Here is a 15,532-nt window from a genome sequence, read left to right as displayed (position 1 = left end):
TTAGTCTGTGTAAGCATGTGTGCGCATGTGTAAGTTGCTGTGCACGTGTTTGCGCTTGTGTGCATGGTGCTTCCCCCCCCGAGGAACATAAAGGAAAAAGGAAGCACAACAAATAGTAGGAAGTTTCCAGGAAGTACTAGCAGAGCTAGCAGGTGAAAACAATCAGAATCAGGCAATTACACAAGCAGTCACTAGCCCAGCCCATCTCAGCATGTAAAACTCTGCAAACAACAGTCCATTATGTTTCTCTCAAGAGATACTGCAACACTGCAGTAAGCTAATAGAAGTGAAAACTGAAAAAGCTTTAATGAGACAAAGAAATGTTAGGGGCTGCCATTGCTGTTATAAGGCGACATATGCAACATGCTGAGAGTGGTGGCAATGCAAATGCTGCTGGACAACCCATAGTGAGGAGATGGAGAAGAGTGTACAGGCCCAGGGTAACCTACCAGGGGCTACATGAGCTGGAGATAGTGGAGCGCTATAGAGTGGAGAGAGACCTCTTGCAGTAAATTGTTGAGCTGTGCAGGCCATGCCTCACACACAGAACCAACAGAGGGGAACCCATCCCAGTGGAAACCAAGGTATGTGTTGGCCTAAGAATATTAGCAACAGGTACCTTCCAGAGACCAACTGGTGATATGTTGGGGGTATCACAGGCATCAGCATCCAGGGTACTGCACCAGTTCCTGGATGCCATGTCAGCACATGTTGTTGATCATGTATATTTCCTCAATTCCCGTGTGGTATTGGCCAGCAATATGCATCTCTTCCAGCAAATAGCGGAATACCCTGAGGTAGTGGGTGCAATAAACTGCACGCACATACGCATCAAAGCACCAGCCGGTGAGTAGGGTAGGGTCTCCTACAACCACAAGGGCTTCCCCTCCATCAACTGCCAGGTCATGTGTGATGCCCAGGGCATAATACTGAATGTGTGTGCTGGCTGCCCTGGAAGCTACCATGATTCCCATATCTGGCATCTGACGCAGCTGTACCAGACATTTGCCAATGGGAACATCCCACATGGTCACCTAGTGGGGGATGCTGGCTATGCACTAGAGCCGTGGCTGCTGACACCCATCATAAATGCACGCACACCTGAACAGGAACGCCATAATGAGGCATACGCACAAACACAAAATGTAATCGAGCGTGTGTTTGGCCTGCTCTAGTCACAGTTCCAGTGCCTGGACACATCTGGTGGAGCCTTGCAGTACTCACCAACTACATGTACCCAAATTGTCATGGTATGTGCTATGCTACATAATATGATCCTGCAAAAACAGCTGCAGCAGGACCAGCATAGGCCCGGGCCAAACAGCCCCCCACCATTGCCAAGGCCATCACAGGCAGAGTGTGACTCGGAGGAGGAACAATCTGAGCCTGCCCCAGTAGGCAGAAGGAGGTGTGTCCAGTATGCTTTGGCCTTGGCAAAGAGACCATGCATAGCACATACACTGGCTCAGCAGGAACTCTGGAAATGATACCTCTCTCTGACTTGCACATATAGTAAAAGAGATGCCTAACTTGGCACTACCTGTTTTCAAACATGTATAGGGAGTGTAGTATGTGCATCTGACATAGGCAGCCCTGCAGCACCACCTGAGGCATGATTGCATGTGTTAAGCAATATAAAGCAGTGCTAAACAGCATTTACCACCATGTAGTATATGTAAACAAAATCGCACACACCAACTAGCACAACTGTGGTCAATGTTGAGTAATATTGGGCAACGTCCAGCAATGTTGGTTTATATTGAGCAATGTTGGACAAGCTTGGTCTAAGTAGGGCATAGCTGAACAAAAGCCAGCATGCTCATATATGTTCTACTGGCCCTTAAGTCTGCTCAGTATGAAAAGATAAATCAGTGATGGGCCTCGAATTCAGGATACTGTGCACTATAGTCATAGTACTGAACCACTAAACCATGACAGTATTGCGGTGGTCAGCCTGTATGAAGAAATGTTGATAAGTCTATGCAAAGTATCTCATGGAAACCCTGCAGGCACTGCATAATCCCTGTCGAGTTATGACACAAAGGTGAGTCCTGCAGTAAGAATAGAACCTGACTTTCAACACACACAGTATAAATGTTAATATTGGTCATGTTCACACACATCAACAAATGTAGTGGATCTCAGACAGTAACATACTGAAAGGTCACACTGGGCATGCTCACACACTTGAATAAATGAGACAAATGTCAGGTAACAAAACACTGAAAGGCAGAACTGGGCATGCTCACACACTTAGGCCATGTCTGAGTACAGCAGTAGGCCAAAACAAAGAAGTAAATCCATGACAGTCAGCACAGGAACACAAGGTAGATCAAACGAGATTTATTAAAGCGCTTTTCAGCTCACAGTACAGCAGTAGGCCACACATATCTGGCAGTAGCATGTGTTAACCCAGGAACCTCTCACTATTCAGCAGTCTGCCCTGTGCACACAGTTATATGACAACCGACACATATATAATATAGTGGAACCCTGTCATAATCAAATATGTTCTGCAGATACCAAAGTTGTTCATAGAAAGTGGGAAAGCAAAGACGATAAAAACCTGCAATCAGTATCATCAATAAACAATGTGCATCCCAAGCATTATCATAGGTTCAGAGGTTGATACTAGGCTATCTGCCCTAGGGCATGTACAAGCCTAGCCAGAGTGTGTTTGGCTTTCGCAACACTGTCAGATTAGTAAACTGTGCCTGTGAATAGTAGGTCACACAAGATAGCCCATTTACGTTTAGTCTATTGTGCCTCTGTCTAGTAGGGACCCAGAAGATATCCCAGGGGTAAACATACGATCACCCATCCACTTGTCAAGATGTCTCCTGTAGGTGGTCAGTGGGTGGATCTGCCTATGCGAAACCGGGATTACATTCCGGAGTGAGTGGAGCCTCTGGGATAAGAATCTGTCCCTCCAGCATGTCCTATTAACATCTGTGCTGAGGTTTATGTCCATGGAGTGTGTAGCTCCAAGGGATTCGGACATCCTGAGGTGGAGCATTTCCATTCATTTTGGGTTTGACATTTCATTAAACAACAGGCACACATCACATCCGAGTAGGCGGTAAGCGACTGAGTAGAGCTGGAGTTACTGTATCCAAACTGCGCAGGGCATCTGTGTGAGTCCCTAGATTGGCTTGTTGAGGATAATTTGTGGCCATTACAGTTGCTGCAGGTGTCAGGTAAGGTACATCCCAAATGGGGCATTGTAACCAAGCATGGTCGTGATGAGTATAGGGGCACAATGACTTCACTTGATCTAGATGTGAAACCATATGGGATAAGGTGTGCTATATAGAAGGTCTGTTTAACCACATTGGCAATGTGATTGTCAAAGGCGAGAGTACGAACAAGTCATGTCCCTAAACCCCTAACAACTCCTACCGACCACCTATGTGATAACGTGTGGTCATGTTGTTATTCCCAAAAGGGATGACTATGCATCTAATGGCATTTAACTGTAGGCCATGGCTCTGGTACCAGTCATCCATCTCTGTGAAACCCTGTTTGAGTATGCATGTGCCAGCTGGAGAGTTGATTATGGCACCCAGTTTGCAGTTATCTGCGAACATGGTCAGCCATATTCCTTCTGTGTTAGCCTGTACGTCAGAGAAATATATACTGAACAAGAGAGGTCCCAGGACTGAGCCTTGTGGGATGCCACATATAACTGGTGTATAGTCAGACATGGCACCTGCAATACTGACCATGTGGGTGCTATCCCTGATCCATTTAGCAATCCATCCTGTGAGATATGTGTCGATATTGACGCTGGTGAGCCTATGTATAATGGCCGAGTGGGGTATTGTGCTGAAGGGTTTTGCAAGGTCCAGGTAGGCTCTGTGGACAACCTTCCCTACGTCTATGGACCTGGTAACTGTAAAGAATACAAACAGGTTCAAGAGGCAAGATCTGCCCACAACAAAGCTGAAATGTGTAGGACCCAGTGTCTGTAGGTTCCCGATGTCTATGTGTATGAGTTCCATGAAAATATGCTCCATAGCTTTGCAGAACAGGCTAGTTAGGCTTATAGGGTGATATTGTCTGAGGTCCATTGTGGCACCACCCCTGTGGAGCAGGACCACTGTCGCTGTACGTTATTCCTTGGGTACATATCCTGTAGTAACTCTGATATTGAACAGTGACTTAATGTGAGGGTTACGTTCGTCATGAAGCTTGTGTAAGACACAGGCCGGGACACCGTCTGGTCCCATTGATGCTGTATTGTCTGCTTTGGGGAGGGCAGCACTCACCTGTTCATTTGTGATGTCAGGGAGGTTACACTCTGTTGGGATGGACAGTTGCTCCTTAGGGGGGATGGGGGGATACATCTGCACTGAAACTGTTTGACAGGATGTTGGCAATGTCTGTGAGTTCAGGGTATGTTTAGTCAGTATGCAGTAACTCACAGCATATCAGTGAGTGTCCACCCAGGTTCCTGACATAACTAAAGAAGGCCTTGTGATTGTCCTAAGTGTCTGGTGCAATAGTCCGTTAGAAGCGGGCCTTAGATGAATACATGAGTGATTGTAGCTTTCTGCTAGTACAGATCACAGATGCCTTCCCTGTCTGGGATTGTGCTCTATCATGTAGTAGCCTCCTCCTTTCATTGTATAGCTTATTAATGGCCAGGGTCCACGAGACAGGTCCCCTGCCATTGGAGGAGTGAGTCTTGTTGTTATTTGGGATAGCACAATCCATGCAGTCCAGTAGGTGTCCATAGAATGTGTTTGTAAGGGATTCAGTGGTCTGAGCCATATTTACCACTGTCCCAGGGTCTTTGAAGGATACCACCTTGGTTTGGAGAAGTGTGATGTTTGCTTTTGAGAAGTTCACCAAGATTACCTATGATGGGTGTGGGGACGGGATATGGATGTCCAGTAAGATAAATGTATGGTCTGACCTTAACAATGAGGGGTATACCTCTGGTGTGGAACATAGAGTCCCCATGTTGGTGATGATCAGGTCCAATATGTTTTCCCCTCTTGTGGGTGTGGTGACCAGTTGTGCCATAGCATTTCAGTTTACAAATAGTAGCAACTGTTGGGCGAGGTTGTTGGGGCTTCAGTAGTATCCCCAGTCAATGTTTGGGTAATTCAAGTCACCCAATATAATGGTGTTTGGAGAGACCTTCATATTCTCCAGTGTTCCTAGGAAAGCCGAGTGTGGTTCCTGAGTTTGGGTGGGTGGTCTGTAGCAGGCTACGAACTTTAAGTCAGTTTTGCACACTGTTAGTTGCACATGTATGGTCTGCGATGCTTCGTGCAGTGCTACTAACCTGGAGGTGTGTGTATCTGTGATGTATATGGATACTCCCCCTATTTGTGTTCAGAAAGCATTGTATGAAGTATAACCTGGTAGTGCTGGTGTGCATTTGGGAGCCTGAACCCGGTGTCTGTTACTGCACAGATATCAATATTCTCCATACTGAAGAGAGTTCTGAGTGGGCGCATTTTGAGGGTAACACATCTGGTGTTGAGCAGCATTACCCTTAGTTTCTTCTACCCTGTAATGTCTATGGAGGTGGGTTTGTCTTTTGAGCCTCGCTTAAACAAGGCACTATGGGGGTGGCAAGAGCCTTAGCCAGTATTCGAAAGTCCAAGGATGACAGGTGCAAGCTGTTCATAGCAAAGCTATGTGGCATGTCGAGCATGTCACCCCAGGCTGACAGACACTGGATCCCCTTTGAATGACACCAATATGTTAGCCAACTGTTAAAAGTGATCATTTTGTCTGTATACTGTGACATCATTCTTGGTGAGTGTAAGATGCTACACAAGGTCAGTGTCATACTGGCCTGGGCTACATGATCAGAGAGTTCCTCTATGTATCATGTCATGTGGTCCAGGGAGGAATGTCTGAGGTTATTCACACCAGCATGGACAATGATGGAGCCATTTCTGTACTTGCTTTGGAGTGACCTGAGTGCATGTGTTATGTGGCGGATCCTGGCACCTGACAGACAGCTCAAAGTGACCATCCCCTTCTTCGGCCTGGTGAGTGGGACATCAGTGTGTCTGACAATAAGTGTCACCTATTACAAGTGTATTAGGTGTGTTGTGTAGCCCTAAGGGCAGTGACAGTGTAGCACACTGACTTTGTGAACTATGTGATATGTGGGTATTGTAGTGGGGTAGCAGTTGTTTGTGTGTCTGCTTTGGAGGTCTCTGCTGCTTAGGCAGAGTTTATTTAGAGCCTTTGAGTATGTTTATGTGTGATAATGTAGCTTGATTTCTGTCGCAACAGGTCTATGTGAGACTTGATTTGTGGTGTGTGTGGTTACCTTCACCACCTGATACACTGTGCCAGTCATGGGTCGAGAGAGCTCAGCCTCCTGTATGTCTATATAGTTGCATCTCTCACATATATCTGAATTTGTTGGGAGGAGGAGAGGGTTGTCGGTGTACATAAGGCAGTTGTGACATTGTGTCAAAATTCCAATATTCACCAGCTGGACTGGAGAGTAGACACGAAACCGACCCCTGGACATGCCAGGATATTATGATGACATACTCTGTTGACTGATCACAAAGGATCAGTAGGGTCTTAAGTGTGTAAAAGAGTATAACAGGGGTTTAGTGCTCAGGTTCGTTGGTGTTTTGTAAAGAGTAGCTGCAAAGGTGTCCAGACTGAAACATGACACCTCCTTCAGCTATGTTATAAATAGCAATGTACACTCATATATGTCCTGAGTCAGGGCCAACTGTACCTGACTGACAATGCCGACATCCTGTCAGACAGGCCCATATATACATACCCACCTCCCACTGACGAAAGGCCCTATCATCATACCAGGAGATTTCACATGTAGAATGGGAAAACAGCTCCCCCCAAAGCCAAAAGCATGGCAGCAATTGGATTACATTGTTTCCCTATATATGTCATGAGTGAACTACAGAACAAACAGACCCTGCACCTGAACAGTCTGTTGAGACTCACCCTCACCACAGGATCTGAAACTGTTGAATTTGCTACAGCAACATATGGCACTCCCCACAAGTGTTGGTGCACAACACACCATGGGAAGCATCGTCCAATAAGCCTATGATGTCTGATCTGCAAGGCCATGGAGTCCATCATGATTGAAGTCATAAACAGAGCTATTGGAAGCTGACAAACACACAACCCTACCAACTGTGGTATGTTCATGGGCAGATCATGGTTCCCAAACATGCTAGACTGTTTGCAAGGCAGCCACCCAGGACATACATCACTGAACAGAGCTACACATGTCCCACATAGACTTTGAATAGCCCTTTATCAAAATCCCAGAAACATATCATATCCACAAAATCAACAATCTGTGCATAAATATGTGTTGTCATATGAAGGAATGGCAATTTGTCCACAGATATACCACACAAGCTAAGAATTGTGGGGTCCTGTACAAGCTGTTAACACCTGCTGACCCACATGGTTCATTCCTGGGATTGCATAAAACAAAGTGTACACACATTACCATGTCCAGTCTGATGATGTCAGCATCCTACAAATATAGCAGGAAAAAAGAAACCACCCAATAAAGCATATAGCGCATCTTGTTATCATAACATAGTTCGATAGGGGTTCGAAACCTACAATCGCTGACTGTGTGTGTGTGTTTCCTTTGAGAGGAATGCCCTTTTTGGAGACTGGGAAAACATATTAAAAGAGGTACAATCCTCTTTGGAATGTCTGATGATGTCAGCATCCTACAAATATAGCAGGAGAAAACAAAACACCCAGTAAAACATGTAGCGCATCGTGTTAATGCGTATCTCTCTAGTATCATAACATAATTAGGTAGGGATTTGAATCCTGCGGACAGTGTGTGCGGGGGAATGTGTGTGATTACCTTTGAGAGGAGTGCTCTTTTTGGAGACTGAGAAAACGCATCAAAAGAGGTACATTCCTCTTTGGAAAGTGTGCTGATGTCAACATCCTACAAATATAGCAGGAGAAAATAAAACACCCAGTAAAGGATGTAGCACGTCATGTTAATGCGTATCTCTGTAGTATCATAACATAGCTAGGTAGGGGATTGAATCCTGCAAATGCTAAGTGTGTGTGTCACACTGTTGGTCAAGGCAGTGTGGGTTTTGCTTTTACTATGGTATGACATATCAGGATTTAAACAGTATGTGCATTGCACACATCAGGCATCTGTGTGGCAAATAAATATATGTACATGTGACCTCAATTAGTGCATAGGTGTGAAGCCTGCATACTACATGAATACATTTGTTTCCTTTTACAGATTGTGCTGCTGCTTCTCAGATTGTAGGTCACATATGTATGTATGTGACAAGGCCGGCCACTGTAGTGATCTGTGGCCAAGGTCATCTGTGCACACACACCCATGACAGTTACTATAGAGTAGTGTGAGTGAGGGTACATGCCTGGGGTATATGTCAGACATGTTCATACACAACAACATCTGGCAATAATGGACAGTCATTATAGGTGTACAACAGCCTTGTGGATATGCATACAGGCCCCTAATGTCTTATGTGATACACCGAGGAACTCCACAATACCTCTGGATATGTGGATATCAAGGGACAGATGGCATAACACTTGGCTGTATGTACACATTGCTACCCAACATACATGTTGGGGGCTACCACCTATGTGGTACAGTCGGAATAGTATGTATAGTAAATGTGGATGACTGTGCTATAGTTGGCTTAGAGCTATACAGCATGTGTCAGACAACAGATATCTGTCTGTATGATCCCCTTGTGTAGGATATGTGTCCCATCCAGAGAATGCATTGGAGGCCAATGCATGTATTTACAGATGTGGATTTACATATCCCTAGTGTGTTTGCATGTACCTAAGATGGCTATATGCCAAACAGGTGTGGTCCCAGGAATGGGTGGCGGTCAATACGACTGGTTACTGTTATAGTATAGTACAGGAAGGATACAACTGTTACTGAGTTCCCCACATCTGTGTCAGTTGTCAGGACATCATCTAATGATTGGTTATGGTCAAGCTGTTGAGGTTGTGTATACTACCAGAATGCAAAACATTGACAGATATTAACAGTATCACCCACAGCATAGTGTCAAACCATGTCATACACACACGTGTACCCATGTTAGAACATATCTGTAGTAGAATGCATACTGGCCATCGAGAGATACTATGAGATGTTAACAATGTGTAATACAGGGTATGTCACACATCCCATGTGTCCACTATGCACGTACATGCAGACAGTGCACACCCACCATGTTCACAGATGTACACCTGATAATCTGTACTACACACATCACACATGTGCTGTCCACGCACTGATACATGCTGGCAACACTATACACTTCAGCCACGTGGCACATGGGCAGACAATACATACTCAGACGTAACACTGGTGTAAACAATGCTACATTCACAGTCATAGCTTTGATGCATCATGCCTGCTCAGATATACCTACAAGAATATCATTACATTGTCCTGCTGACAACATGCTAATAGTGCTACACTGATATAATGTCACCCTGTGCATCAGCACCATGTTAGCCTGTTCCTGCATCAATGTTACAGATGACAGGAGGTGGCACAGGTGTCATCATATGCACAGGGTGTGTTGTTGGTTTGCCAGAGCCAGACATTGACCTATCCAATCGACATGTATGTGTGTGTGTGTGTGTGTGTGTGTGTGTGTGTGTGTGTGTGTGTGTGTGTGTGTGTGAGGGACAACAGTACAGCATGGGCCATTAGTGTGTGTGTATGTGTGAGCCCTAGTTGATTGGTTAATGTGTGTGTGTCTGCATGCACACAGCTCCACCATGGGGCTGCCATAAATGGGAGGTTGTGGGACAGCCACTGACTGTACCTGCCGGGCTGTACAGATCATTGTCTCTGGCCATAGACATGGTACCTGTGCCTGGCAGGGGTGCTACGGACAGTATCAGGTACCAACCCTGACTGGGTGCTATCATCAGAGGCAGAGGTATGTCGAATGGACCCATGTTCCTGCTGGGACTGGCCAGAGCCACGTGCATATGGTCTACTAGGATGGTCAATCAACAGGCCAGCCCCAGCATTGCTGGGGCTGGTACTGCCACTACAGAAGCAGCTGTGATCTGTGGGCCATCCATGATGACTGCCAGCCATTGCTGTTGCTGGCATACATCCGCATCAATGTCTCAGCCATCCCGCATGGTCCTGGCTCATGGAAAACACATTGTGGAGGGCATCTAATGTCTCCCCCCAACATCTAGCAATGACCTCGGTGTAATTCTGGATGGCACCGGCAAGATCACGGATGCTGTCATTGATAGCGGTGTAATGGGCCCTCTGCGCCCTTAGTCCCTGTCTGGTGTACCATTCCATACATGCCTGTGCCTGCATTACAGCCCGGAACATACTTGAGGTCGTAAGACCTGTGGGGGAGTGTCTGTCAGGGGCATTACGACCAGCGGTGCTCCCACAAGAACCCCTGGACATCCGCCTATGTGGTACCATTCCAGTAATTCAGGTATGGCTGCTGTGAGGGGATGCAAGTGCCATGGATACCACACTATCCTGGTCAATGCCAACTGTATGCTGTCCCTCGGCTAAGGCCATTGGTGATGAGGGATTTATTGGCAGTATGAGTGTGTGCATAGATGGGGTGGAAAGCTGTGTACTGTCGACTGGCGGACCAACGACAGACCCTGTCAAACCTACCTGTGCCACAATACATGTCTCATCATCTCCACTATTTGTGGCAGTGACTTCAGGTTCCCTGATGCATTCACATTCAGCCAACCCAACCTCAGCACCATGAGAGGAAGAAAGGAAACACACTTTACCATCTGTACATGATGTTAGCACACATGAACACGTGCACACATGCACACATGCAGACATGCACACATGCACACATGAACACATGCACACATGAACACATACACACATGCACACATGAACACATGCACACATGCACACATGCATACATGCATGTCATATGCCAGCACAGTATGCTGTCTTGTTTGCCACACACTACCACCTACATATAAACATGCACATAACAACCTGCAACAACATATAATTGTCCACCCTTCACAAACAGTTGCAGTATGTCCCTTGCTCTATGCACATGTTCAGATGCTAATTTATCAGACACATACATATCTCTCCATATGTGTGTGCCATACACACACAGGGTCCTCATTGTTGTAAGTCTGTACACCTCACGGATGACCTGTTGGGCCTTGCTACAACATAGACGCCTGTCACATGTGTGCATACAGTAATAGTACAGGGAGTACATGTAGCTGCAAATGATAACACTACTATACTAGCCTGGTACAGCAGTTGCTACAAATGATGTTACTATCATGCATGTCTTACTCTGTCACATCCAAGTTTATATAGGTGTTTGCACTACTCCCCCAAACTGCCATTATAGGCAGTACTGTACAGACCATAGATAACATGTTCAGATGTTCGACATATAATGCTGAGATACATATGTCACCGTTATGTCCCACTGCACACAGCTACACACTAATTTGTCCATGGCAGTAGTTATGCATGGCATCACTGCATACATACCTACTGCTGCCACTTATGCATGTTTCTGAGTATGTACAGTACTGGTCATAATCATCTACTACTTGACGGTAACTACAACTCTGTTACATACCTGTTACTCACTGTCAGGTCCGTCTGTGTATGCTTTGCAAGTTTTTTTTTTTAAGTAAAATTTTTTACTTATTAATTGTTATCGGTTATTAATTAAGTTTTTTTTTCTTAATTAATATATTAAGTTTTTCAGAAAGTAAATATAATATTTACTGAAGTAAGGCTTCTGTATTCAGTAATAGAGTTTGTCAATATTTGCTGACATGTGCAATGTAATGATTGCATGTGGGGATAGCAAGTACAATCTGCTTTTATAGGTGTCTGGGCATGTGAATGTGATGCCCTCTCCACCAATTGCCTGCTGTGTGGTAATTGCAGTACTCATTGTCACAGCAACCCAATGCTATAAATTGCTTAGGTATATAGGTGTAGCCCTTTCAGATTTCTAGACTTGTGTGAAGAAGTGCATATGGATACATACTCTTTTTATGAAGTACAAGCAGTGTCTACTGTTATTATTGTCAGTATTCATTGTGTAATACCCCATCTTTCTGACTGATGTCAGTACTTTTCACAGGGATTCAGAGGGACAGAGCTTCAATATGTTTCACAATCAGAGACATCCCTGTTAAGTAGTCACAGTTGGGTAGTATGGCCTCTGCCCTAATCAGATTTGCCACTGTCTGTCCTGCTATGATACTGTGTGGGGGTTGTAAAGTGCCTCTGTAAGTTTATTTTCTGATAGAATGGCTGCTTCTCATATCACACTCATGTAATGCATTTCACAACAGTTGCTGGTAAAGATCCACAAAACAAGCTTTGTGTTGTGGCCTTCCTATTTATCCTCTACATTCAGTCATTGAAATGCATGATATATTTATATGAGCACCAGGTTATTGTATATCTGCAGTGGCTTAGTGGTAATTCATGTAGTTTATTGTCTCAATGGTCTGGGGTTCGAGACTGGCAGAGGTATTTTATTTTGCTGCTGAGCAGAACAAGGGCACTGACATAGAGTGACTAAGGCACTTTTAAGCAGTTGTAAGCGGGTTTGCATGGGTTTGCGTGATGCTTAGCGATGCTTAGCTAAGCGCACACATGCGCACACTCGCTTAAACCTGCTAACTACTGCTTAAAAGTGCTTACTCCCGCTAACCCCCACGCTAATTTCTTTGAAAGAAAAGAAAATGGGGAGATAGGAAAGTGGTGAAAAAGGGGTCACAAAGAGGGAAAAACAGTAGGTAAACAAGCTCGGGATGTGCAGGACAGGTGTAGGGAAGGTCCATAGCTGCCTATTTCTTTACCAGCAACAGCTGTGCATATGCAATAACTTTGGAGTGATATTTGAAACCTTCCACCCCTGGAAGAGAGGTGAGGACAACAAAGTATGTTGTACTGCCAATTATAATTATCAGTTTACATGTCCAGCGGACATGTGTGCGAAATGGGCAGCTATGTATGGGGCGTAATTTTTTTGTGGGTACAGATTGCCCTTTTTTTTAATTTTTTTTCCAGGTGAGAGTGGAATGTGAGGTAGAGGAAGTAGGTATATTTGGGGAGGTAGGTTGGGGAGAAGAACAGACAAGACAAACAAGATGCATACAGGGGTGGTGTATGACACATGGGGTGGGTGAACACAATTGACGGGGATGGGTGTTTGGAAATCGCAAGCCCATGAGCCCACAGATGGTAACAGTGGAACTGAGATCCCCACCCATGGGCAGTCACCAATGCACCTTCACAGCCCTGAGGGTGGCTGTGCTGGCGGCTGCATAGGACAGACAGTCTCACCCGTGAGATGCGCCACTCTCGCCTTGAGCTGGCATAGGGGATCAGTGACTGAATGCTGGATCTCCATATGCACCACAGCCTGGAGCCTTCAAAGGGTGACAGGTGGCCCTTCTCTGCCCATGCTTGCATGGGGGGATGAGCCTCATTCCCTGCAATGCTTCCACCCGAAGGTGGCACAGGACCAACGGAGGAGGGGAGGCCGGGATGGGCACCGGACCTGCTGGTGCCAGGTGCACTCGCCAGCTGAGGAGGGACAGGTGGGTCCACTGGGACCGGCCTTCCCATACGTTCTGTGATTAGGTGTGTTTAATTACAACATAAACAACAGCATTCCAAGTTAGTTGTAATAGCATGCAGTAATATTCCCATTAACTCAACACACCAAGGTTCCAACAGTTGAACAGCAAGCATAAGACATGCATAAATTGAACAACAGTGGATATTACAACAGCATGCAGGGATGATTGGTGGCAACAGGCCACCATGATTGTGGTGTTTGAACAGGGCACATGCATCAAAGTGAATGCAGATATTTATAGAACAATAGGACGTGTGTCCCAACAAATGTTTTGAGATTACACATACCCATTGCGTTGTGGAATTGATTATTTATGCACATACAGTAGGATGTAGAAAGAAAACTCAATTAACATCTTATGAGTACTTTTAGTCTGCACTACATTCCTATTGACTGCAGGTGTATATCCCCTCCATGTATTATTACACTTGGGCAACATGCGTTAGGTTGTGTAATGGGTTTGGCTAGTTCATTATATACCTGACCTATATCAGACATAATAACTGTCCAGGATGCAGATGTTACTGCTACATATTTATTGCTGTATTTATATTTCTTTATCTACATATCTGGATGTGTTCACATGACATTTTCAGTTCAGTTTGTACAGAACCCTGCATTTCTTGTAGCACACTCACATTTCTGGGGAACACATTAACAAGCTACTCGTGTGCCAGATTTACTTATGCATGCCAGCCAGTAACTGACTGTTCTGGACTGTATATATGCTTCACAGCTACTAGCACTTTCATCACCCACTTTAGATGGGACTGCCCAACTGTGTGCTGCCAGCACTTATTAAAACAGTACTATTTGTGTAATGCAAGGGTAAAACAACATTTCACAGTAAGTGACACAGACACACTCCAGGTTTTATACCTTTATTAATTACATTACACACTTTTCCACAGGCTCACTCCTTTATTTGATATTACAGTGCATATGGAAGACATATTCAAGACATATTATACCTTTATTAATAAGTTAGAATGCTCTTGTTCAGGTTCGCTCACTTATTTTATATGACAGTACCTGCAGTGATATTATTCCGGACATATTTTACCTTTCTTAATGGGTTACTACACTCTTTTTCTAGCTCTCTGACTTATTTCATATAACAGTACATGCATAGGACTTATTCAGGGCATTTTATGGCTGTATTATTGGACTACAACACTTTCTTTCATGCTTTCTACCCTATTTTATATAACAATACATGCAGAATAATCACTAACCTGCCTGTTGGCACAGCCTTAGCAGCCTATCTGCATAGGCTTGCTGATTCGCAGCAGAGTCACCTGCAGCTGTGAAGTAAATGAAGGGATATTGAGACATACCTATCCATTATACAGAATCAATTATCATTTCTTACGTACTGCATTCCATGGCTACCTACTCAGTTGTGGGGCATCTTGCATCTCATGGGCCTCCTGTATCCATTGGTTCAGTCAGTCCTGCTTCCGTCTCTTCAGGTCTGCATGGTGGTGACGGACCTGCTCACCAGTCCGAGGAACGCCTGTGATACTGGCGAGGTCATGATCTAACCGTTTCCAAGCCTCTGCCTTGTACTCCATCCCTTGGAACTGGCCCTGCAGGATTCTTGACTCATGGCAGTGGACAAGGAGCCAAGCCATGTATTTCGACTCCTCGATGCCCCAACGTTGTGCTCAGAAGCATGTATCCTCTCCAGCACCAACCATTCTAACTGCAGATGTGAGCTACAATCAGTTATGGTGAGTATTCCCGCCTATGGGGCTTAAATATGCCACATTTCCCGCACTTTTTTGATTGGCCATTTTTGAACATTCTCGGCTGACTGCTGACCTGCTTAGCAATGATTAATCTACCATTTATTAGTATATGTATGTTAA

This window comes from Protopterus annectens, chromosome 3.part1 (assembly GCF_019279795.1).
Source record: "Protopterus annectens isolate FY-2018-M chromosome 3.part1, PAN1.0, whole genome shotgun sequence".
NCBI lineage: Eukaryota > Metazoa > Chordata > Ceratodontiformes > Protopteridae > Protopterus > Protopterus annectens.
This window is presented reverse-complemented; position numbering follows the sequence as displayed.